At 35.4% G+C, this 26,958-nt stretch overlaps 1 long non-coding RNA gene across 1 annotated transcript; it reads right to left on the bottom strand.

The window, feature by feature from the left end:
- Positions 1-354: 354 nt before the first annotated feature.
- On the bottom strand, positions 355-17,942 carry LOC138806276 (uncharacterized). Its single transcript, XR_011365760.1, has 3 exons — positions 17,857-17,942; positions 1,116-1,257; positions 355-761 (listed from the first exon to the last, which is right to left on the bottom strand). It is a non-coding gene; the product is annotated as an uncharacterized lncRNA (long non-coding RNA).
- Between the last annotated feature and the right edge of the window lie 9,016 nt (positions 17,943-26,958).

The following is a 26,958-nucleotide window of genomic DNA, read 5'->3' as shown; positions in this document are numbered from 1 at the left end:
CGTTGTCTCTGGCCAAGCCACCATCAGTCAATCTTTACTGACATCTGAACGCACGGCGTCTCTAGCTCTCTTCCAAGGAGGGATGTTTGCAGTTTGAATGATAAAGCAGCATTATCTTATTTAGAAAATTCGTCCTCCGGTTTCTTATCATCATCAACATTATTATTATTATTATTATTATTATTATTATTATTAGTGGTGGTGGTGGTGGTAAAGTGAAGGATGGGGCGTGGATATGGTTAATTTATTCATTAGTGGACCAGGCATTGTTTGTTTAGTGCGCGGGTGCGCGCTTGCTACCGACCTCTTCTGGGAGGCCCTGCGGGTCCACGCGCTGGGGCAGAGGCTCCTGCCTGACTCTTGCTCAAGTTGTTTGCTCAGGCTGGAAGTCAGAGGAGAGGTGCGGAGGGAAACAAGTGAGCCCATTGTGTGAGCGGTCGCGGGGAGGCAGTCAGCACTTGGCGGTCCAGGCAGGGGAAGCCATGCACCGGCATTGAGGTGGAGGCTTAGCGGACAAGAGACTAGGTGGGAGAGCAGTGGTGAGGAAGGTGAGGGTGGAGGGGATTTCGCCACTCAGCACCTGTGTAGTGTGCGGGTTGCCTCAACAAAGGTACCATCAACCAATCGCTGAATGCGCTGGGATTTTTCTGTGGCTGCCTGTTGAAGAATCAGCTTTCTGGACGCTGGAACGCATTTATTTTTCTTCAATAGTTTTTCGTGTGATATTCCCTTCAGGACCATTTTCTTGTGTTGCTTTGAATCTAGATTGGAGAGAATTAATTACCATGTCTAGGTTTGAAAATGAACAATTAATACAGTCCTGCAGTTTTCAGATTTCTGCTCCGGATCTTTATCTCCATGTTTCCAGCGCTGAGGGTTAAGATAAAATCCCTCTATCCACAAAGGATCTAACCTGGATAATTCTGGAAATTAAACATATATCTATTACTGGAAGCTATCATGGCAAATAGGTTTCTTAGACATTCTGGTCAGAATTCATTGGTCAAATAAAGTGTACACAATTTAAAGAAAAGTAATTTAAAATAGCTATTAAAATATAATTAAAATATTTATTTTGGAGAGTTGCCAACTGAATAAGCATTTACTATACTTACATTCCAGTGAGGACAGTTGATTAGGAATGCTGACCGCGACAGATGAAGGCATCAAAGTGGATTTGGTGACTTTGGAAGCCTTAAATTCTATTCAGAAATCATCAGACTTTAAGCTGGATTATGCACACCAATGTGTTTTGCCCTACAAGACATGATGAACTTGGTATTTTTTTTTGAAATGGAATCTCTTCAGATGTAATCACTTTTATTCCATGACTCATGACTTAATTTTATCTGCCATTTAACTCTAAGTTTGCTAAATGTTTAAATTTTTAGTTTCCAGCTTAAAATATATTCACTTCTAATAATTTAAAAGAAAAATATGAATGCATATATTCAACAATATAGTATTCCAAAATACTAATAGATGCACATCTTTCCCATCCATTATCTCAGGGAAGTATTGAAATAGGAGATTTTTCACTTGAAAACTGAGTTTTGAACATTTCAATCAGGCCGAGCAATGTCTGGGGTTTAAAGAGTTATTCAAGAAGAACTTTGAAAAACAAGCTGTTTAGAATTACACTGCAGCAATGGCTGACAGCCAATCACAGTGATTGTCAGGCTTTTATTATTCAATAAAATGACTCCCCTTTATGTTAAATGCAATTCTGCTGAAGAAAAGCAAGACATCAATATCCTCCTTCCACTTTCTCCATTTACTTACATAATTGCAGCACAATGCTCAAAATGTTCCACTACCATTTATTTCCAAGGCTCCATTCTCATCTTTTCAGAGTTGCATCATAACATTAAAACAAGAGTAAACAAAATCTGGTAGAGGAAACTAGTATTTAGAAAAAAGCCCCAACCATTAAATTTTGTTAACGATTTTAAAACATTGATATCATACTTATTTTAAAGATTTGTGTAAAATAAAATCAGTTCAACCACTGATAGTACACAGAACAGATGAGATTGAACCAAACTTAAATATGACTTTTTAAGTAACGTATTTCAAACAAGTATATAAAAGATATTAAATATGCTCAAGTACTGATTTGAGATCAATTAACAACATGAGTTCTCAAATTTAGTACATATAACAGAAATTTGTGGTTATGTATAAATCTAGCTATAATATTCACCACGGATAAAGATCACAATACATAGTTTATTCATTATTGTATTTGATTCCATAAAACATATAAAGAAGAACATAATCAGTTAAGGACAAATAAAAACATTTAAAATACATAAAATAAAGCACAAAAAAACTTTAAAAAGATGTGGTCTGTCCAATATCCTCTTTTTTCCCATATTACTTGGCATTTTTTTTAATTTAGTGATTTTTAAAACTTTGATTAACTTTTTCTTCATTATCTGTCTTATTCCTGTTATGAACATAATTGATTTACACTCCTGTTTTAAGTTTTAATGGTTTCTTGTACTTTTTTCCATATCTCGAGAAACTGAAAATATCAGTATCAGTGCCAAAATCAGCCTGAATTATCCTGAGAAAATGATTAGAAAATGTGAAAATAAATTCTAAAAAATATATTATGGCATGTATGAAATAAGGCAGATAGAGCTATCAAAATTTCTGTACCATTAAATGTTAATACTTTGCTCATCATACAACACATTTTATGGAAGCCAAACAGTCCCTATCTATCTAAACATATATGTATACACACATATATACAATTAAACTTCATTCTTTTATATTTAGTTTTTGCATATCAAGTTAATGTGCTTTTTAACCAAGAAGTAAATGTAGAACAAATTAAGGTTTACTAATATTGTTATTTGAATGTATTGACTTTATATGAAGTTAATGTAATGTATTTTTATGATAAAGTTACATGAAATGGTTATTACATGTGCATGCAAGAAGGCACTGATCAGTTTCCTGATAAACACACTTGAGGTCCCAACAGGATAAAAAAAACATACCTGTCAAGTGTTGATACCATTTGTTTTTGTCCATAAATTGATGATATGACAATCATCCATTCTAAATATACATACATATATATAAATATATATAGCAGCTTATTTTGAGAATTTTCCCAAGTAACTTTTATATCATAGTGTTGTTATTACGATTAAGAAGGTGAGACAATAAGATCAGGAGAAAGATGAAAAAGAAGGAAGGGGAGGGGAGAGTGGGCTAAAGAAAAGCAAAAGAGAAAGTATGGAAACAACAGAGAGAAAAAGACAGGACAACTGTCAGACCAGGAGCTTCAGCCCTGGCAAAATTTCCTGTAAAATACTGGAAAATTGTAAGGCCATTGCAAACACTGGACAGATTTGGGTCATACAGATGCATTCTAAAGACATGTGGCAAAAGTAACTTAGAAAAAATATTGCAGACTCTATAATGTTATTTCTTTAACAAATTTAAACATTGGTGAAAACTCCAGAAAACATTCTTGCTGATATGAACAAAACTCTGCCAGAAGAAAAATACTTTACAGGAGAAAGATCAGAAAGAGCTATCTTATTTGTATCTTTGAACAAGAGATCTGCATATATGAATGATCCAGGCTGATTTTATTGCCAATTTTAAAAGAACAAGAAAAATAAATCCTTATATTTTGCCATTTACTTACAAAGTCCTAGAAGTACGATTTTTTTTTTTTTTGGATACTTGCGTGTGTTATCCTTATACTTTGTTTTCTTATTGTTATTTTTTATTTTTTGAAACCTAGGGAATCGAGATGATTTGGATTTTAAGTGACAATATGTAGTCAATAAACTCGTGATGATCTTTTCTTTGAGTTAAGCATAATTCATGTTTTGAAGATAATAACAGTCTTGAATGAATGCCTGGGATCAATTGTTTGTTTGTTTGATCAAGTCTTGATCTTCTGGCAATAACAGGAAATTCTATCTTCATGCCATTTAACAAGTAAATTAGTCTTTATTAAGATAAACTTTATATTGTGAAATAAAATTTTCTTTTCAAACAATGAAATTGTTTTTTTTAAGCTAATTAAATAGAATAGGAGAGTTTTATGACAAGTCACCTGACAATGTAAAAGTCTCTTACACTGGAACTAACCTTTAGATGGTCAATATTGTCTCATTTGTAAGTTTTTTTTTTATTTTTTGGGGCCGGTCAGGGGGCCTGAACTCTAGGCCTGGGTGCTGTCCCTCAGCTCTTCAGCTCAAGGCTAGCACTCTACCACTTGAGCCACAGCGCCACTTCCGGCTTTTTATTTTTTGCTTATGTGGTGCTGAAGAATCGAACCCAGGGCCTTGAGCATGCAAGACAAGAGCTCTACCACTGAGCCACCTTCCCAGCCCTCATTTGTAAGTTTTGTATATGAAATGAATAAATAAAAACCAGCAAAAATGACTATAGAAAATACCAAAATAAATGTTATTCTAATATGGACAGACCTATAGTCTTGAGATGATTTCATTGAAACCATAGATAGATTGCTTTCATATTTTTATGTAATTTTTATTATATACTTTTAATTTCACAGGTTATTTTCTGTATTTTTTACTCCCTCTGAGAACTCCAATCTCCTCCTTCTTCCTCTACCTATTTAGGATGTATGTGGTAGGAAAGGAGATAAAATATATTCACTAATTTTCTTTGAGTTTTATTTAATTAATAGAATTTTCAGACTAGCAATTATTTCAATACATTCACAGTAAGTTGTAATTATAGGAAGTAGTGATTATGAATGTGATATGCCTATGTACTTCTCAGATTCCCTTAATCCACATAGGCATTTCTTTTTCAGTATTGGTGGGGTCAAACTTGTTAGGACCTGAGCAGATCACAGCCCTTGGCTGTTCACCTTCAGGGCAGTAAATTATTTGTTGTTTTATTCATTTAAAGCTCCAGAGGAAACAGGAGCAAAGATCAAACACAGCCTTCCTAAATAAAAGTATAATGAAGTACTAGTAGGCCACTGGGCAAAATATGAATATTTTAAACTACAAACTTAAAAATACAAAAATATTTCAGGAGAGATTCACAGTTCTACTTTCGTCACATCTGTCCTTGTATTGGTTTTGGATGTACCTGTCTTTACAAAATTACATGAAATTGAAAGATAAGTTTTATTTATCACCATCTAAATTTATGTGAAAAACCTCTAATTTTAATATACTTCGCTACTTTTAGCTTGATTTTTAAGAATTTTTTTCAGTTTCTTTTTTTTTGCACTTTTTATTGCACATACTGTACAGAGGGGTTATAGTTACATGAGCAAGGTAATAAGTACATTTCCTATAGAGCACTTTGAGAAACATGGCTACCTAGCTGAGCACCAATGACTCACACCTGTAATCCTAGCTAATCAGGAGGCTGGGATCTGAAGATCTCAGTTAAAAGCCAGCATGGTCAGGAACGTCCTTGAGACCCTTATTAATCATCAAACTAAGCCAGAAGTGGAGCTATAACTCATGTGGTAGAGTACTAGCTTTCAACAAAATAGTTTAGAGACAGCACCTGATTTCAAGCTCCAAGATCAGCTATAAAAAAAAAAACAAAACAAGTCGCCGGGTGCTGGTGGCTCACGCCTTTAATCCTAGCTACTCTGGAGGCTGAGATCTGAGAATCGCGGTTCAAAGCCAGCCTGGGCAGGAGAGACCATGAGACTCCTATCTCCAATAAAACCACCAGAAAACCGGAAGTGGCGCTGCAGCTCAAGTGGTAGAGCGCTTGCCTTGAGCTGAAGAGCTGAGGGACAGCGCCCAGGCCCAGAGTTCAAGCCCCAGGACCGACCAAAAAAAAAAAATAAATAAAACTATGAATACTATATATTATTAGACGTTTCCAAATCAGTAGTGTTTTAGAGAGAAGCTACCAAAAATATGTAAATTACAAAATGTATTTATTTTTTCATTTATTAATTTTTCTTGCAATTAAATATCTATATTTTATCATTTTGCTACAACAAAGAACAAAGCATAGTTTAGTCCTATAAAATGAAATTAATAATCATTTATTATAAATTTGGTAAGAACAAAATTAATTTTTAATTATATTTTATTTTGTTGTAAAGGTGCTATACAGAAGGGTTACAGTTACATAAGTAAGGTACTGAGTACTTTTCATTGTTACCCACTCTTTCATTTTTTTTCTCCCACTATCCCTTCCCTCCACTACTCCTGAAAAAAATTGTAAAGTTCATTCTGAACATAGTGCCTTTTGACCCCCCCACTCCCCCCAAAAATAGTGTCTTTTGAGAATCATGTTGTATTGGGTCATCCGTTTTCTTTGTTTCACCATTTTGTTATTCCTCTTCCCTTCCTCAAATCAGATAAATGTGTATACAAGGTCCATCCAAAGTACCAGAATCAAAAATAGCGATTACTAGGGTAAACCAAAGGGAAAAAGAAAAAAGAAAAAAAAGAGTAAAAAGAATTTGATACCATCCAAAGTACCAGAATCAAAAATAGCGATTACTAGGGTAAACCAAAGGGAAAAAGAAAAAAGAAAAAAAAGAGTAAAAAGAATTTGATACAGGGGCTGGGAAGGTGGCTCAGTGGTAGAGCGCTTGCCTTGCATGCATGAGGCCCTGGGTTCAATTCCTCAGCACGACATAAACAGAAAGAAAAAAGCCAGAAGTGGCGCTGTGGCTCAGGTGGTGGAGTGCCAGCCTTGAGCTGAAGAGCTGAGGGACAGCGCCCAGGCCCAGAGTTCAGGCCCCACGACTGGACCCTCCAAAAAAAAACCAACCAAACAAACAAAGAATTTGATACAGTACCTTGATGCCAACAAGATCAACAACGAAAAAAAAAAAAAGTCCTGTTCTTTTCATGTCTTGTAGTTCTTTTTTTTGGGGGCCTGAACCCTGAGCCTGGGCGCTGTCCCTCAGCTGTAGTGCTCTATCACTTGAGCCTCAGCCTCACTTCTGGCTTTTTCTGCTTATGTGGTGCAGAGGAATCGAACCGAGGGCCTCATGCATGTAAGGCAAGCACTCTACCAGTGAGCTACCTTCCCAGCCGTAGTTCATTTCTATTAGCATCATTTTATATGGTCATATCCTCACCAGCAATGGTTACTATTTGTTTTCTTGATAATAGTCATTCTAACTGGGGTGAAAGTGGAATCTCAATGTGGTTTTGATTTGCATTTCTTTTATGGTCAACAATGTTGAGCATTTCTTCATGTTTCTATTGGCCATGTTTCTATTTCCTCTCCAGAGAAGTCTCTTTTTAATCCTTTAGACCACTTATTAATGAGGTGGTTGTTTCTTTGAGGATATGTTGATGGGGTATTTAATTTTTTGAGCTCTAGGTATATTTTTGTTATGAGGCCCTTGTCTTTTGTATAGCTGATGAAGATTGTCTTCCAATTTTTGGGCTTTCTATTTATCTTGTTAGCTATGTCCTTTGCCATGCAGAAGCTCTGCAGCTTAATGTGATCCATTTATCCAGCTTTTCTTTGATTTGTTGTGTTCTAGAACTTTAAGAAGTTTCAAACTGTGCCAAGGACCCCTAGCTTATCCCCTATCCTTTCCTGTTTTTGATCCATTTGGAGTTAATTCTGGCACAGGGTGATATATTATAAATTTTGTAGGGACACAATTAATTGTAAAGTTCGTTTTCAACATAGCTTCTTTTCTGTCTCATAGTTACAATGGATTAACCTGTATCCTTGCTGGGTGGGGGAGGAATTGGGGCTGTGGATGGTGGGGAGGTAAGGGATGGTAGGGGAAAAACAAAGGATAGGGTAACAATGCTCAATAGGAAATGTACTCATTACCTTACTATATAACTGTAATCCCTCTGTACAGAATCTTTACAATAAAAAAAATTAAAAAGTACAAAAAATGTATAAGCTATCAGAAAGCAGAGGCATAAAATCAAATCTTTAATAGTTTTATTCATTATTTTTTGTAGTATAGAAGAGTGATGTTTAAAGATAAAATTTTATAAAATCTAATATTCTGCCCTAACATACAAGGAATGGACAAAGGATATTTTATTGCTTGGTTAAATTTTTCCTGGAATTAATTATAGTTATTGATGAAGCTACATTGTCAATGTCAATGCTATACTGATTTAAATTTTCTTTACTCTGTGCTTTATATTAACAGCAAAAAGTATCTAATAGGTATGAGCATGCATTGATTACTCACATTGAAACACAGATACATGTATTCATAGACATATGATAGATATAAAGGTCCATCAATTAGATAGAAGGGTTGACAGACATACAGCAAACACACCATTTGCTCACTCATCCTATAAATTATGTATAAACTAAATAGTTGTTACCATGACTTCTATATGTCATTTTGAATAAAAAATACTTTGCTTTAAAGAAAAGCTTCTTAGGATTTGCTAAAGCATTTTTTTTTTACCAGTCCTGGGGCTTGAACTCAGAGCCTGGGCACTGTCCCTAAGCTTCTTTTTACTCAAGGCTAGTGCTCTACCATTTGAACCACAGCATCACTTTCAGCTTTTTCTGTGTATGTGGTTCTGAGGAATTGAACCCAAGGCTTCATGCATGCAAGCCAAGCAACATTCCCAGCCCATGTTAAAGCATTTTAATGTTTGCAGATTGTTCAAATAAAGTGTCAGGATATATATTAGATTAAAAAATAATATTCCCTTGAATCTTGATTGATGTGACTTAAAAAACTCGTGCTCTGAGGACTATTTTGCTTCCATTTACTTCTCCAGGAAATGATGTATCACTTTGAAATAGCCTTACTTGGGACTTTCTCATTAAAATTTTAATTTAATTGTAATAGAATTATTATATATCATATGCAAAGATTACAATATTTTAAATTCATAGCAAAATATATACTGATTGTTGATCCTATATTACTTTTTCTAATTAAAAAATATAATCCTTGAAGGCTTTTTTTCCCTTAAAAATGAAAACTTTTTTTCATTAGGTAAACAAAACTTTAAACTGGCAGAGAAATGCGAAATCAATGTAACTGTTATCTGGCATGCGTTAATATGTTCATAAAAGTTTAAATTTATCTCAACCTTTCTTCTCTTTCTTTGAAGAATCACAGAAGGTCACTAAGAAATATTTTATTCTAACATTGTGGTCTCAAAGGAGGGTTCCCCCCCAAATTCTTGTGATGCTTTAGTGATTTGAAATGATTTTCAAAGAAATATTGTAGATCATCTTTCTATAAAATCAAGTAGCTCACAGTAAATATCAACTCTGTGAAAGCATTTTTTTCGGTTGCCTTTCTACAGGCTAACTCACCAGGGTTCAGTTTTATAAAGGATGGAGTAATGGACAGTTAATGTGTCCCTTACACATTCATAAGTATCAGATGTTAAGCAAGATTTTCTCAAGTATTTGATTATGGTGAAATCATGGTTGAATTCTTTGACAAGTGCCTGGAGTGCTGATAAAGGGTGTTGCTGAATAAAAGTTATCTGCTTTCAGGCAGTAGAAATGATATTCCTTGCAAAGTTCCAGAGCCTGATTTATAGGTGTCAATCAAATGGAGGGCCAACCCATATCCTCAATCTTAAGTGATAAAGAGGAACTCTCAGATGACAGATATAACTTTTATTTGAAAAAGCCTCGTGTACTTGCCTATGCAATATATAGACTCAAGCTCTTCTCATAGACACAAACAAGAAAAAACACTAATTGTAAGGATAATTACTTCAGTAAACAGCCCAAACCAAAGAAATAGCTATTTGTTTTATTTTTAATACATATCGTTATTGTAAAGATACTGTACAAAGGGGTTACAGTTACATGAGTAAGGTAATGAGTACATTTCCTATAGATTTTTGTTACCCCTCCTTTTCTTTCCCCCCTGTCATCCCTCCCCTCCCCACCTCCCAACTTCTCCCCCACCCCCAACCAGGCTGTAAAGTCAGTTCTCAACATAGTGTCTTGTACATCTCATTGTTACAATGGGTCAGTATGTATCCTTATTTTAACATTTTGTTATTTCCCTTCCCCTCTCCAAATTAGAAAAATGTATATACAAGATGCAGGGTACCAGAATCAAATATAGTCAAAACAGGGTTAATACCATGGGGGAAGAACATACCAAAAAAACACACAAAAATCACATAGTACATTATAAATACATTAAAAACAACAGCTAAAAAGATAAAACCTCTTGTGTCCCTATCTTGGGGTTCATTTTGCTTAGCATCATCTTATATGGTCATATGTACATAGCTTTTGGCCTTTTCTGCTTCTCAAGCCACAAAAGAAATGAAAAGCAAGACAAAATTGAGATTCCACCTCACATCACTTAGAATGGCTAATATCAAGAAATGTAGTAACAACAGTTGCTGGAGGGGATGTGGCCAGAAGGGAACCCTACTGCATTGTTGGTAGGAGTGTAAACTTGTTCAACCTCTTTGGAAAGCAATATGGAGGTCTCTCAAAAGCCTCCACATAGAGCTCCCCTATGACACAGCAATCCCACTTTTGGGCATTTACCTAAATGATCACAGACAAGAGCATACTAAAGCTTCCAGCACAACTATGTTTATCACAGCATTATTCTCCATAGCTAAGATATGGAACCAACCCAGATGACTGTCAGTAGATGAATGGATCAAGAAAATATCGTATATATATATATATATATACACACACACACACACACACACACACACACACACACACACACACACACACACATACACAATGGAATTCTATGCATCCATCAGAAAGAATGACACTGCCTCATTTGTTAGGAAATGGAAAGATTTGGGAAAAATTATATTAAGTAAAGTAAGCCAGGCCCAAAGAAACATAGGTCCTATGGTTTCCCTTATTTGCAGTTTGTTTTTTAATTGGCAAATAGCAATTGCACATATTCAGGGAGTATAATGTGATGTCTCATGCATATATTGTGGGATGCTCAAATCAAGGAAATTTAAAAACAAATCCATTCTTAAGGATCTGCAATGTTTATCAGGTTATCAAGCTTAGCACCATTTCTAGTCACATTTATTTGCTTAACAAACGGAAAGATAATTTTTAATAAGTTTTTTATTGTGAAAATACTGTAAAGAAAGGTTACAGTTACATGAGCAAGATAATGAGTACATTTCTTATCAAGCATTGTTGCCTCCTCCTTTGTTTTCCCCTACCATCCCTTCCCTCCCACTTCCACAACTACATTCCCTGCTGCCCAGTGCCTAAACTGTAAAGTTCATTTGTCAACATAGTGTCTTATACATCTCATTGTTAAAATAGGTCAGCCTGTATCCCTATTTAAACATTTTGTTTTTTCCCTTCCACTCCCCAAATTATACCAACATCAAATACAGTGAAAACAAGGGTTATACCATGGGAGAGGAACATACAAAGCAACCAAAAAATCATGTTACCTTATAAATACGTTAGAAACAATACCAAGAAATATAACCACTTGTGTCCCTATTTTGGGGTTCATTTCACTTAACTTTATCTTATTGGGTCATACATACATAGCTTTTGACCTTTTCTACTTTTCCCAGACATATACTAAAGATAAATTTATATTTTGTTGTTTTTGTTTCAAACTTTTGGAGTTCAGGCCCAGGACCTGGTGTATACTAGTTAAGCATTATACCAGAGTATACTCCCAGCCCTTTTTATTAGTAATATAAGAATCCAAATAATAATTAGACAATATTTGTGAACAGTAGCAATTACCTTAGACAAAACGGGTTTATAGTTATTTCTAATTTGTGACATGCCAGGTAATATAAATCTTCAGAGGCCAGGAGAATAATAAGTCATTGACTTATTTGTTCTTTCTTTTTCTTAATAAGTTTTTTTATTGTGAAAATACTGTACAGAGGAATTACAATTACATGAGCAAAGTAATTAGTAAATTTCTTACCAAGCATTGTTACCTCCTCATTTGTTTCCTCTTCCCATCCCTTCCTATCTCCCCTCCCTCCCCCACCACGCCAAAGTTGTAAAGTTCATTTTTGACATAACATCTTGTACATCTCATTGTTGCAATGGGTCCACCTGTATCCTTATTCAAATAATTTGTTTTTCCTTCCCCTCTACAAATTATACTAACCTCAAATACAGTACAAACAAAACTTATACCATGGAGGAGGGACATACAAAGCATCCAAAAAATTCACATGGTACCTTATAAATACTTTAGAACAACAGCAAGAAAGAAAAAAACACTGGTGTCCTTATCTTGGGGTTCATTTTGCTTAACATCATCTTATCTGACCTTTTCTGCTTTTCTCAGACATACACTAAATAGAATGGAAGAAAGACAGTGTCTTCAGTAAATGGTGCTGGCAATACTGGTTAATCACTTGTAGAAAACTAAAGCTAGATCCTGATATATCACCCTGCACCAGAATCAACTCCAAATGGATCAAAGACTTCAGAGTCAATGCAGACACCTTGAAAACATTACGGGACAGAATAGGAGAAACCTTAGGTCTCCTTGGCATAGGCCAAAATTTTCTTACTAGAGACCCAGAAACACAACAAATCAAAGAAAAGTTGGACAAATGGGATTTCATGAAGTTGCAGAGCTTCTGCATGACAAAAGACATAGCTAGTAAGATCAATAGAAAGCCCACTAATTGGGAGATCTTCACTAGACACACAACGTACAAGGGTCTCATATCTAAAATATACCTGGAATTCAAAAAATTAAATCCACCACCAACAAATTCTCAAAGAAACAACTGCCCAAAAATAAGTGGGCTAAAGACTTAAAGAGAACCTTCTCTGAAGAGGAAATAAGAATGGCCAATAGAAACATGAAGAAATGCTCAACCTCCCTAGCCATAAAAGAAATGCAAATCAAAACAACATTGAGATACCACCTCACCCCAGTTAGAATGGCTATAATCAAGAACTCTAATAACAACAGATGCTGGAGGGGATGTGGACAGAAGGGAACCTTACTGCATTGTTGGTGGGAATGTAAACTTGTTCAACCACTTTGGAAAGTAGTATGGAGGTTCCTTCAAAGACTCCACATAGAGCTCCCCTATGACCCAGCAATCCTACTTTTGGGCATTTACCTGAATCACAAACAAGACCATACTAAAGCTACCAGTACAACTAGCTTATTGCAGCATTATTCACCATAGCTAAGATATGGAATCAACCCACATGCCCCTCAGTAGATGAATGGATCAAGATAATGTGGTATGTACACAATGGAATTCTATGCCTCCATCAGAAAGAAAGACATTGCCCCATTTGTTAGGAAATGGAAAGATTTGGAAAAAATTATATTTTTTCTTTCATTACTCATATTTTAGCTCAACCAAAGTCATTCAAGTTCCAGGGAGTTGTTCTGTCTGTTGATTGTCCATGGATACAGGATCTCCAACTGTAGTAGCTTGATCATTTACAAATCCTGAGAATATTTTGTACCCCTTGATTACCATATATGACAGCCAATTCCTTCATTTCTGTATGCCTCTAATGCTATCTTCTCTCTGTCATTATAGTATCTTACTGCCCATTAGAGGGGCATAGCCCAGCTAGAATTTATAGAATAATCTGGCTAAATAGGATAAGGAACTATAGAGAAGGGAGTTAGGGGTATAGAGGAGGGGGTACATAATGAAGTGAAGAAGGAATATGTGGAAAACTGAAATGAAAGTCTCCATAGCATATTTGGAAATGATTAGCGGGATTTCAAAAAAGTGACCCAGGGTAGCACAATGCATTATGTGTGAGGAATATTGAGCCAATGCTATTATTAACCCCATTTTTCAAATGAAGTACATGGGACATAGAAAGAGGATATGCCTTTACTCGTTATACCATTTGCAGTGTGACCTTAAGCTCCCTCTGACTGCCTAGGACATGGGCATTGAGGAAGATTGCAAAGGTGTTATCAGAAAGAGAGGTTCAGGAAGGCAGGAGTACTCAAAAGAGGCAGATGTTGCTGAGAATTTAAAGGAGAGGAAAGACTTCCTACTAAAGCAGTAAAACACTACAAATATCCTTAAAAATGCCTCATTGTGAGAACTACATCAATAGTCCCTCCATAAACTATGGAAGAATTTGTTCCCCACCTTACCAGTGAGCAAAGATGCTAAGAAGTTATAAGAGGATGGCTCAAATCAATTTGAGAATAGAATTTGGAAGTCTGAAGAAAAATGAAAGAAGATTATTTGATGCTACCTTTTCTCCTGGAAGAATGGAAGACTGATTGTAGGGGAAAAAGGATTTTAAAGGTGAGAGGAAGAGATAAGTTGGTGTTAGAACTTGGCTTAGACAAAGTCACTAAATTGTTTTAGGGATATTATGGCATTAGAAGTGATAGCATGGTATACAAATAGAATTATCTCATAGGAAAGAAAAAGAAAAAGAAACCCACAACTTTCCTGAAATTTAAATTTCCCATTTGTCCTTTTAGAGCTTTGAGACCAATTGACATAGATTTTGAGAGTTGGATCTCTTTGAGTAAATAATCTTTGTAAAGAAAATAAGCTGTAGAGATGATAAGGATAAAGTTTCAAGAGTCCAGAGTTAAAAAAGAAAGTAAGAGAGGAGAGCAAATTAAAATGCAGATGTAAAAGAGTAGAAGTAGAAAACACATCTGTAATACACTTTTTCTTCCAAATATAATTGATGACCAGAGTCAGGAAAGAAAGATTACTTTCATATATCTTTAAAAATAAGAAGTATAATTTCAGATTTTCATGTATTTTAACTGGATTATATTTCATAACAGAGAGAGAGAAAGACAGATAGTTAGATAGATAATCAAATGTATTTCCTTTATTCCTGAGGTTTGATTATGGCATAATACTATTTTTGCATAAAATTGTTGATTGCATCTTTTGATACTTTCTACTATTTAAATATATAATTTTATTGATATTTATTGATTACAGGAATGAGAATATTTACTATCCTTTATGCTACCTCAGTTTAGGTAAAAATAATCAGAAGAAATGGGACACTCAGAAATTTAGATGTATTAATGATCTATTCAGGACACCAATGTCAGGGGGTAAACATATATTCTGAGGGACAGAAAAGTGAATTTATTTTTTATGCCCCAAATTCAATGTGCTGTGAAAATATCAAAGCACATTGTAAAGATGACATGCAGATGTCTGCTTCATATATAATAGTGCCGACATTTGTAATGTGGATAAAGGATGAGAAAATAGTAATTATAATAAAGCAGTTTTAAACAGGTTCAGGAAGAATTAGCCATAAGGAAGATACTGCTGAGATGCTCATGAAAACTATGGAGTTGTCCCTTGTGATGTGCTTTGTCAGGCAGAACTAATTATCTGTGGCTGATAAGAAAAAATATGGTGAAAAACAGCATCTATTTCCCATAGCAGGAGTATCCATTTAAAATCCAACAACTCCCTGAACCACGAGACAATTGAAACAGTACCAAAGCTCACAGGAATAACGAGGAAAGTCCTGTCTTTCTTAGGAAGTAGGAGGCAGATTGTGCAATTAGCTTCAGATGTCTATTAGAAGAAGCACATTTTATTTCATCTGATCAACCCTCTTCAATTAGAATATGAAGAGAATTGAGTACAGTTGGAGTAAGGCCTTAGAACCAGAAAAACGGTTTCTTCCAAAAGAATGCATAATGTACCAATGTAGTACATCTCAAAACTTTCTTGTTTGCATTTTTATTATAAAGCAAACTTGTCATAGCTAATCTAGAATTGTCAACTTGAGTGAATGGACAAATACCTAACGGAATAGAAAAGCACAGCTCTAGGTGTGTCTGAGATGAGATTACCAAAGACAAATTATGAGGGCTGTTACAAAATGAATGGATTGATTCTCTGATAGTCTCGTTTTAGGATGATATTATCTGGGCCTACAGAGGAATCTTGCCACTGAGGGCATGCCTCAGGAAACATATTTTAACCTGGTCTCTTTCTCTATTTCCTTTGCTCTGCTTCCTCTCAGTCATGAGGTGAGAAGTTCTTTTGCCCTTGCTCCTACCATCCACGACATTCTTCCAAGAGCCTGGGGCCAACTGACCAAGGACTGAACCCTCTGAAATGGTGAGGAAAATAATCCTTCCTCCCATAAGTGGTTCTCCCAAGCCAAAAAAGTGAGAAAGCTAGCATGCAAATGTCTTATTATTATTATTTTTGAGTATATCATTGCAGCTGTAGGGGTATCCTTTTAAAACCCATCATAATTAAGACTTGATAGTCTCAATGAATGTTTGCATCAATTAGAGGAGCTATTGTGTAAGAGAAGCTAATATTCTAATATAACTTTGAGTTTTGTCAAAACTATTTCTATCCCTCCTTCAGTTAACAGCAACAAAGATGATTTGCTTCCTGCCAAATGCCTCTCACATCAGTTTGCGCTAACATGCGGATTTTCCAGTGCTTGGGAAAAAAATGTCTAAAGAGGTCATGGACATTTGTAAGGGTCCTTTTCAAGGACTCTGGCTTGCCCATGCTTTACTACCAAAATTATTACTCCCCAGTCAAGAGGAAGGAGAAAGGCGAATACATAAGGGAAGCCAAGAAATTGATAACATTTAATGAGCATTTTAAGAAATGCAGAATCGTTTTAACATAAAGAAGAAAACAAGGGAGGTGGGAGGAGTATGGGAAGGGATGGGAAGGGGAAACAAAGAGGAGGCAACAATGCTTGATAAGAAATGTACTCATTATCTTGCCCATGTGATTGTAACTCCTCTGTATGGTATTCTCACAATAAACAAAGAGAAGAAAACAAGTATTATTAAGGTAACTAAAAGTGTTATAGACAAATTAGTTATCCCTGGCTAAGGAGAAGAAAAGATAAGAGATCACAGATTTTTGTTTTTTGGGGTTTTTTTGTTTCTTTTTTAGGATTTTGAACTGGATGAATGTTTATAAAGCCTAGGGATTCCAAAATATCATTTTGTTATTTATTCAAAAAACATATACTCTGCACATTGTACAAAATTTGAAAGAAGAAAGGAGCATGAAAACATTTAATAAGATTTTAAAGCTTTTTAATAATGCAAGTGAAATAAGAATGACGAATAAATGGTGAATAAAGTAAATAATTGAACTTTTTCAATTTATATTCCTGTTCTTATTTGCTTGATTGATTGCTTTATTTATTTATGAGTTGTGGGGCTTGATGTCAGGGCCTGGGTACTGTCCTTGAGCTCTATTGCTCAGGCTAGAACTCTACCACTTTGATCCACAGCTCTACTTCTGGTTTTTTAGTGGTTAATTGGAATTAAGAGTCTTACAGGGTCTTTTCTGCCTGGTTTGACTTCAAATGGAAATCCTCAGATCTCAACCTCATGCATAGCAAGGATTACAGATGTGAGCCACTGGAGCCTAGCTCCTGTGTTTTAATAATTTGTCACTATAGGAGATAATAAAAAGTTAATTACAAATAAAAGTAATATAATAAGATATGTTATTTACCAAAATTAATTATAAGATTCTATTATGATTATTATAAGAATAAATATTTTCTATTAAGTTTAAAATAATAATGAGCTTTGATCAGGGTCTTGCTTCTGGTGTTTCTTAATTCTCTTTTGTTTTTTCTTGCTGATTTATGATAGAGAAATGAAAGTATTGCTGAACTAGATTGTTATTCATATATTCTTTTCTCTTCAGCTGCCTGTCTCAAATCTTTAAGAAAAGTAGCATTTAAGTTTATAATGATAGTAATATTTTAAATATAATCTTTGTAAGCAACATAAAATCAAGTTAGAACAAGTATGTTTCATCAATCACTTCTTTAAAGAAAGACTAAAAGAAAGAATGTGCATGTTTTGGAAAATTAAATATTAATTATTTGAAACAGAAACATTTTTTACATATTAAGAAAGTGTGGTCCTGATAATACAACATTTCTGATGTTGACTACCATAATTACCATAGAAATGCTCCTTCAGTTCTCTCACAAAAGTAAATGTGCTTCTTTTAAATATGATGCTCATTAACCAAAAGAAGAACATGTTCTCTGCCAACAGACACCATTTTTCAGCATACATAAGTGAAATCTATGGCACCATGGTGATAAAGTTTCCTTCATTATGAAGAAATAATAGAACTGACCACAAAATTCCATCTTTTCAGTCAAGTCAAATTTTTAAGCTAATCATTGAAAGATGAAATGAAGTTGTATCACTCATATGCTTTACCAGATAATGTTGTTTTAATTGGCTAATTTTAAAATATTTTCTATAGTGGTCACATAATGATGTCGACAATTTGCTATATAAAGTGCTGGCAAAATCTAGGGTATAAACGCTATTGACACAGATTTTATTATTTTTTTGTGGTATTTGTCTTTCAATTCAGCTTCACCCCATGCTCTATCACTTGAACCACATCTTAGTCATTTATTTTTGCTTTAGGCTTTTATTTTTTCTGTAGGGTCTCTTATATTTCCTCTAGACTCCCCTAGTCTGAGATCCTTTTACCTTCACCTCCCAAGTATCTGTGATTACAAATGTGCATAGCCCTTCTGATACCCTTAAAATGTATTATGTTCAAGTTGAGGCAATATTCATATCACTAAATAATAATTACAAATAGACATTTTCTGCTCCCTTAAAATGAGAATGACTGTAAAACAACAACTACATATATTAATATGACACACTTAAAAGCACCAAGTTGGCAGAAGAATAGAGACTCTTCTTGTTATATATAAAGGAAAATGTCTGTTAATTGATAGGAATTGAAAGAAAAACTGACAGAGAAATTTCCCAGATGGAAGGAGAGGAGACAAAGATTTTTAATGGAGTTATGACAGAGTCTAAAGCATGAAAGGAAAATTCCTGTATTAAGGAAAAAATGCTCAAAAAATCCCAACAATTCATTACTTTTACTTTTTTGGGGTGCTTAAAAATAATGAAGTATTATATGGATGGATCCAGTGTCATTTTAGGAAAACAATCAGTTAAGCTGAACTTTCAATGAAACAGTTCAGTGAATTTGAATTTTATGTATAGAATTTATATTGTTTAGAAATATGACTCCCCTTTGAAGTGGCGGAATTCTTGTGGAGTGGAACCCTAAATATCTACTTGTTTCACATCTGGGAATGTGAGAGGTGCTACTAGAGCTGATGTGTAGGCTAAGACTCATAAATGTGGCAATGGGTAACTCAGCACAATGGTATGGGTTGAGGATCTGCACTGGGATGACGAAATAAGCCCGTTCCTTATTTTTAACCTTAAGCCTAATCATTTCAAATAGACAAATTCAATTAAAACTAGATATGAAAGTTTTCCTCTGATCAGTAATAAACTGCTTATTCTTCCCATGCTGTTTCATTACCCTTATGTTGATTTAGAAATTTGTGAACCACAGTTATGTAAATCAATTGATCCTTGCTCTTTGAAGCATGTCTCATAGTTCCAAAGGTATGGTATAGCTTGATGACAAGCTCCTGCCCTAGTGTCTTTTCATCTGAGCCTGAAATTTAAAAACAGTGGTCTATCTCTGTGTCTAAATTGTCTGGTCAGTATGGAAAGTCTGTTGTGGTTAGCATGCACGCAGGTGTCTTGGACTGTGGTTTCTGCTGTGCTCCCATTATTGTGATCACTTTGGTTGCCAACTGGGTGTTCCAACATGAATTCTATGAATCTCACATGGCCTGCAGTGTAAATCTGGATCTACTCTCTTGATATTTTGGGAACTCATTTGTGAATTTTCAGACTATACAAAAGAAGCTGATCAGAAATTTTATCTATCGGTACTCCTCATTTGGCAATTTGTATCAACTTGCCTCCTTATTTAACAACTTGTGTCTGCTTGTGTGATATTGTGTGTGTGTGTGTTTGTGTGTGAGAGAGAGAGAAGTGAGAGAAGTGATCAAATTGGATTCTGAGGTAGTTGAGAGCTAAGAAGGATTGTGTTCTCTATGTATGAGTAACTAGAATTAAAAAAATAAAAAAAGTTTGCAATGCTAATATGAATTTATAATAAGTTGAATTGTGGGATTTAGAAGCAAATAGGAGATATTGGAGTTATGTCTTCTATAACTATGTCTTTACTCAAACTTCTGGCATACACATACTCACACACATATTAGCAGTTGCTAAGTCTTAATAAGAACTAATGTAAAGCACACTTGGTTATATACATGAATGCCCACCTTTAAACATGGCTATCAACATTGCAATTGTGTTAATCTTGTGTATTGTACAGAACTGAATTTTAAATACCTATGGATCCATATCTTAGCTATGGTCAATAATGCTGCAATAAACATAGTTGTGCTGGTAGCTTTAGTACGGTCTTGTTGTGATCATTTGGGTAAATGCCCAAAAGTGGGTTTGCAGGGTTATAGGGGAGTTCTATGTAGAGTCTTTTGAGGAACCGTCATACTGCTTTCCAAAGTGGTTGAACAAGTTTACACCACCAACAATGCAGTAAGGTTCCCTTCTTTCCACATCCCCTCCAGCATCTGTTGTTATTAGAGTTCTTGATTATAGCCATTCTAACTGGGATGAAGTGGTACCTCAATGTTGTTTTGATTTGCATTTATTTTATAGCTAGAGAAGGTGAGCATTTCTTTATATTTCTATTGGTTATCCTTCTTTCCTCTTCAGAGAAGTTTCTCTTTAAGTCTTTTTTTTTTTTTTTTGGTCAATAGTGGGGCTTGAACACTGGACTTGGGCACTGTCCCTGTGCTCTTCAGCTCAAGAAGAGCTCTTCAGCTCTCTACTGCTTGAGCCACAGCGCCACTTCTAGTTTTCTAGTGGTTTATTGGAGATCAGAGTCTCACAGACTTTTCTGCCAGGTTTGGCTTTGAACCATGATCCTCAGATCTCAGCCTCCTGAGTAGCTAGGATTACAAGCATGAGCCACCAATGCCCGGCTTCTCTTCAAGTCTTTAGCCCACTTATTTATTGGGCAGTTGTTTTTTTTGAGGATTACTTTGGCTATTGATTTTTGAAGTCTTCTGTGTCATGTGAAACTTGGATTAAATAAATTTATTATATTTCTCTTAAAAATTCTTAGGGAATAAGTATTTTGAATATTATAAACATGGAATGTAAGGGATATAGGAAAGATGCAATGCATCTTTCATGTTGAATTATCTTGATGGCAAAAACTGTGCAGAACATTAAAAACATCAGCAGCCCCCTATTTTGCTGTTACATAATGAGTCTTTTCAACATTTATTTTGTAACAGAATAGGCTCTGCAAAGGCATGCAGTACTCTCCAGAGTCATTAGGTAGCTAGTTAGAAGCACAACCTTACTTGTCCTACCAAGAATGCATACAGTTTACATGAATGAATCTTGCAGACCATTTTAGGAGATCATAGAAAATGTAATTTATTAAACATGCAAATCACTGTAATATTTCAGTGTTTTATTAGCAGTAGCAAATTGTCTGTAACTCCAAAAAAAATTAAGTGCATTTCATCAAAGCTTGACTGCACAGCAATTAAGGACAACTGCATAACAACACACTGCACTTTGATCATTGGATTTTCCTTAAAGTACCACCGGATTGGTTCTGTGATAAAGATGATGCTTCTATGTTAATCACTAATTCTTAAATCCATTTTTCTATAGGTTCAGTTCTTATCAATCTATCTATTTTTTTGTTGGTTGTGGGGTTTGAACTGAGGGCCTAGGCACTGTCCCTGAGCCTATTTATCCTCCAGGCAAGTGCCCTACCACTTGATCCATGGGTCACTTCCGGTTTTTGAGTGGCTAACTGGAGCGAAGAGTCTCATGGGGACTGTTTTGATTGGGCTACCTTCAAATAGTGATCCTTAGATCTCAGTCTCCTGAGTAGCTAGGATTATAGGCATGAGCCAGTGGCACCTGGCTAGGTTCAGCCTTTTGAATCCTTTTCAGAAACATTTTGTTACTCTAGCCACTGTATTGATAAAATTTAGGATGTTGGTGTGGTCATAATGTTTTTCTTGTATATACCTATTCTATGCTAGGCTTGTGCTAGGTGTGTAAATAATAATGATGGGAAAATATTCTTTTTTTTCTTCTCACTTTTTCTTTATATCCGATGGCATAGTATATGGATGTTATATAGCAGAATGTTGGAATGTGAAGAGCTTTTATAGCAACTTTTTATGGCTTCAGACTAGAGGAATGTTTTGAAGAAAATAAGTTCGAGATAGTGAGATTTCAAATAGTTCTAAGCGGTATCTGGTAAAACCTGGAAGGTGAGGACTGTATAATGTTAAATAGAAATGACTGGAATACAGTGTAAGCATATATGGGAAGGGAATGATGAAATTATTTCCTGAATAGCTAATGTTAGCCAATAAAACAAAGAAAAAAGAGAAGAAAGCAATAGAAGCAGTCAACAAAAATGAGTAAGGCCTGAATACTAAAGTAAGAGGCAAAATGAGAGATATAGAGAAGATGAGAATGACATTAGAGACTAGGGAAACAGTGGCTAGGGGAACTGTGGGGGGTTGTATAAATGAGGAGAAGAGTAGCAGCTGATTTAGTGAGAGGAAGATGATAAACCTAGTTCGGGGATGTAGAATTCAATGATTTATTTTATTCCTTATTTTCAGCTATTTACTTCTGCTCCTTGTAGTTGGCATCTTCAGTTCAGACAAAGAATCAGGATAGAGGCTCCTGTTGGGGGAGCCAACAGCATGCAGGTAGTCAACTAAGACACAAAAATAGATGCACTCTTTCAAGTAGCACTTGCAATTAAACCACAGGGAATATACATTAGAAATGTCAACATTTAAGATCACGCATAGCATAACTATACATAAAAGCAGAAGTTCCCAGTAGCTGAAAAATTAATGGAATGAAGACTTAAAAAATGAATCAGTCTGCACAGCACCCACATCTTCATTTCTACTACCATCCTTTAATAAAAGAAATAATGAACCCTAATAGAAGAGGTGACCCTGGGAAGTATGGCTCAAGGATTAGAACACTTGCCTAGGAAGGAAAATGCTAATATCACTCATGGACTATACAATCTGATCGTGCAGCATAGTTTCCTTTAAAAAAATTACTGAAAGGACTAGAGATATTGCCAGGTGCCTGTGGCTCATGCCTGTAATCCTAGCTACTCAGGATGCTGAGATCTGATCTGAGATTGCAGTTCAAAGGCAGCCAATGCAGGAAATTACATAAGATTCTTCTCTTCAGTTAATCACACACACACACACACACACACACACACACACACACACACACACACACACACACACACACGCACACACACACACACACACACACATGCACAGCTGCATACCTGCCAAAAGTGGAACTGTGGCCCAAGTGGTAGAATAGTAGAGCTCTGCCTTTCAGAACAAAGCTAAGGATGGCAAGCAGGCTTTCAACCCCTAGGAAAAGAGAAAGAGAGACACACAGACAGACAGATAGACAGAGACACAGGCAGACACAGAGAGAGGTAGAGAGACAGTGACAGAGACAGAGAGAAAGAGACAGAGACACACAGAAAGATTATAGTTCAACATTCACAAGTTCATACTGAAGAACTATATAATTGAATATTTTTGAAGAAAGGAGAATGTAAAACTTTTCTAAAGACAAATGATTCTAAAGTGATTTATATAGTTCCTTCCCACATGGAGGAAAGCATGAATCCCATAGTTTAACTGCATAGTGTCTTCCATTGCCCTACAGTCTGGAACTAGGGGAAAGGGTAACTCTGCAGTGAATATCTCTCAGAAGCACTATCTGACAAGTCATCCAGACCAGAATTAAAGATATGTTTTGTTAATAGCATGCATCCTTGTTATGATCAGGTGAGAATGAGACTTTGCTGCCCTCCCAAATCCTTTAACCACAGTCTTGACCATGAAGTATCTGAAATACACACATGTGCATGTGTGTGCACACACACATACATGCATTTGTACTTAAGAATATGACTAGTATTAAAAATTATCTAAGTTTGCTGGTGCAGGTGGCTCACACCTGTAATCCTATCTACTGAGGAAGTTGAGATCTGAGGATCACGGTTTAAAGCCAGCCCAAGCAGAAAAGTCTGTGAGACTCTTATCTTCAATTAACCACCAGAAAACCAGAAGTGGTGCTGTGGATCAAGTGGTAGAGTGCTTGCTTTGAGCTGAAGAGCGCAGGGATCGTGCCCAGGCCCAGAGTTCAAGCCCCATGACCAACAAAATAAATTGTCTAAGTAATCAAAATAATTAATCAATAATAAAGAAGGAATTGACAGTTGGTAATACATTTACTACCCCATTGATAATACATAAAACATATACATGCTCAAGAATTTGGACTTTTGTTTTTCTATTCCCATTCTTTTCCTCATTCTTCTTGTGATATTTGAAAAATAGACGTCCTTGGGTTTAGTTAGCAGGAACCTATTTGTCAATTTAAAGACAGGTGTGAAGCCTTCCAAGATATGTCTCTTAACTTCATATTCTCCCTCAGCACAACCTTATCTATTCCTCTTTGTGCCTCAACTACAGATTAATTCATACAACTGGAAAATGAGATCTCATCTGTAATAACAGATCTGAGAGGGTCCCTAATAGAACAATTTCTTATAACTTCCAAAGAGTAGAGATAAATCAAAATGATTGAGAATGCTTACAGCCTTAGAATTCATCCCACCCATGAGACAAAGTAGGTAGCCGAGATTAACTCCTAACTCATATAGAATGTGATTCCTCCTGGATTTTCTGGATGGAATACTTTTATCTATAATCTTTCCCTTGAGATCTCTCTCTCACTTAAGAAGTTATTATTCCAGGATAATAAATTCAGGGAGCTGAGGTTAGCAATATACCCTGTAAAGCATTTGTCTAGATCAAAGATCTTGGTGCCCTGTAACATGGAAACCCAGAGAAGCAGGTAAAATATGAGATAAGCATCCTTTCAACTCTATTATTTCACCTATCAGCATTTTCTTGGATCTGCTGCTTTTTATGAGTGTGTATAACAAGTAGCCTAAGACTCTCATTGCATTTTGTCCCTAGCTTGTCCCTCCTCCCACCCCCTTGGCTAGCATGAGATACTCTACTTTCATTCCCTGTCAACAGCAGAAGTATCTTTCTCAGTCATACTACTTCATTATTTTCAGTTATTTTTTTCTTTAAAGACAACTCCCCTCTATATTGTCAGCTGTATTTAAGCTTTTGTGTTCAATTGATTCTCCTGGCTCAACCCACCAATGAATGGAGCCTATAGATGTGAAGTGTAGTATCAGTCCCCTTTGAGCCTTTTATTTTGCTATGTGTTACTATTTCTCCTGTCAGGAAGGCTTATTTCTCCTGTCAGTAAATTTTTTGACTTACTAAGGCAATTTTAAATGTAGCATAACAAAATAGGAAGCATTTAAATATAGGAATTTGTCATAAGGCAAGAGATAAATGTGATATTTTTATAAATATATTGGATTTACTTTTGCAGGAGGGCAGTTCTTGAGCTTTTTTGCTCAAACTAGCACTACCACTTGTTGTAGTTCTCCACTTCTGGTATTTTTTCATAGTTCATGAGATAATGTTAAGAGTCTCACAGGTTTTCCTGCCACATCTGACTTTGAACCATGATCCTGAGATCTCAGACTATGAGTAGTTAGGATTACAGGTATGAGTCACCAGCACCTAGTATATGTTGAATTTTTTCAAACCTAGATTAAAGTTTTCTAGAAAGCCTGCATGACTATGAAATATCCATCATAAAATATAACTATTTGGCAAATAGTTATTGAGTTACTTTGAGACAGCTGTTAAAAAACAAATATATTAAGATTCAGATCTCAACATATTTACAATCATGTACAGATATATTAAAGTTTATGGTGTTATTCACTGTAAATAACATTGATCATTTAAATAATTATCTATTTGCAAGATAGCAAAAATAGCATTTTATGGACATAATATTAGAATTGTAAGAAATTTAGTTAATAGGACACAAGCTCAGCCTAATGTATTTACTACATCCTATTAGAGCTTGCAGGTTTCTAGATAACTGTATTTCAAGAATGGAAAGCATTTTCAGGCTGTTGGAGATGTGTTGTGCGAGATCATGTGATACCTAGATTTGCATTCTCAGTTTTATACTGTTTCTTAAAAATATTGTTCTAGTGTCATAGACCTTGACTCCATCCTGACACTGCTGTGTTCCAGTCAGAGGAAGAGTCAAAGAGAAGATGTCCTGGGAAAATAATTTCCCTTGAAGTATACCAGACAGAAAGCACACACATCCCTTGTATTTACATGCCACTGGCCTGCTTACAGGGACAGTATAAGTGCTGAACTTATTACAGACTTTTCTTAATAAGATGAAAAGCTGATTTATAACTTTGGATTAAATAATTGAGTGTTATGAGCATTACAGTATCTATATCCTTGTAGTTTCAAGGAAATAAGCTAAGTAAAATCACCTTGTTTTCTCATTACATTCAAGGTATGAAGTGATCATCCAAGAAGCATCAAGCTTCTTTCTTTCTTCAGATAATCGAGTCAGCTCTATGACCTAGATTTTTTATATTGAGTTTAATGTTTATAAATTGGTAATTGGTGGGATCTGTTGGGAGATACAAAAACTCAAAATGCCTTTGAGCCCAAAGACAGTAATACTGGTAAGTCAGGAAAAAAATGTTTTCACTGAGTAATGTAATGATTTTCTGATTTTTCAGAAACTCATTCCTTGCTGTGTAAGGCCTGATTCGTCTCTCTAAATTGAAGAGAAATTAGATCTGGCACTCAAAGATTATGGAATGTGACAGATTATAGCTTGATGATACGGTCTAGAAAACAGGATACCAGCACTTAGAAACATATTTGCACGAAATTGAAGAAAAACAAAAACACGCACTGCCCTTCTACCTTGCAGCTAGACTGACTTATTATAGAATTTCTTAGACCATAACTATACTGTATTTTGACAGACATCAGTTTTAATTGAGAGTATATACAAAATAACCACTCCTTTTCCCTTAGGGATTTTATCTGCTTGTGATATTTATGAATCAATGAACACATCATTTTATGAGCTTATTTTTTCCTTCTGCATAC

Source organism: Dipodomys merriami, unplaced genomic scaffold (assembly GCF_024711535.1).
Source record: "Dipodomys merriami isolate MVZ:Mamm:240054 unplaced genomic scaffold, mDipMer1.0.p SCAF_4, whole genome shotgun sequence".
In the NCBI taxonomy this organism is placed as follows: Eukaryota; Metazoa; Chordata; class Mammalia; order Rodentia; family Heteromyidae; genus Dipodomys; species Dipodomys merriami.
The sequence above is the reverse complement of the archived record's forward strand: the minus strand, read 5'-3'. Positions and strand labels throughout refer to the sequence as shown.